This window comes from Somniosus microcephalus, unplaced genomic scaffold (genome assembly GCF_052327205.1).
Source record: "Somniosus microcephalus isolate GS21.2 unplaced genomic scaffold, FLI_Smic_1.0 unresolved_chr1, whole genome shotgun sequence".
Taxonomy (NCBI): Eukaryota; Metazoa; Chordata; class Chondrichthyes; order Squaliformes; family Somniosidae; genus Somniosus; species Somniosus microcephalus.
Window position 1 is genome coordinate 168,009,636 of NW_028225179.1, and position 795 is coordinate 168,010,430.

The window sequence follows — 795 nt, forward strand, 5'->3', positions numbered from 1 at the left end:
CGTGCAGTTCTGGTCACCACATTACAGGAAAGATGTGATTGCACTAGAGAGGGTACAGAGGAGATTTACAAGGATGTTGCTGGGAGTAGAGAATCTTAGCTATGAGGAAAGACTGGATAGGCTGGGTCTGTTTTCCTTGGAACAGAGGAGGCTGAGGGGAGACCTTATTGAGGTGTATAAAATTATGAGGGGCCTGGATAGAGTGGATAGAAAGGACCTATTTCCCTTAGCAGAGAGGTCAAAAACCAGGGGGCACAGATTTAAAGTAATTGGGGGAAGGTTTAGAGGGGATTTGAGGGGAAATTCCTTCACCCAGAGGGTGGTGGGGGTCTGGAACTCACTGCCTGAAAGGGTGGTAGAGGCAGGAACCCTAACCACATTTAAACAGTACTTGGATGTGCACTTGGGATGCTCTAACCTGCAGGGCTACGGACCAAGAGTTGGGAAGTGGGATTAGGCTGGAGAGCTCTTTGTTGGCCGGCGCGGACACGATGGGCCGAAATGGCCTCCTTCCATGCTGTAACTTTCGATGATTCTGATTCTAGTGCCGATAGTGCGTGGACTGTGATCAGTGTGGACGGTGATACTGGGGAGAGTGCAGACACTGCGGAGAATGCGGACGGTTTATATTTTGGATGCTGCGGGCGGTGAATGTAGGTGGTGCAAATAACACGGATAGTTTATAGTGCATAATATAGTTAGTGCCTGTGGAAATGTTATTTTTGTTCAGTTTACGGTCACATTGTTTGACGTGGAGCGAAACTGTACGAGTGCAACAAGGATGGAGACAGTCAA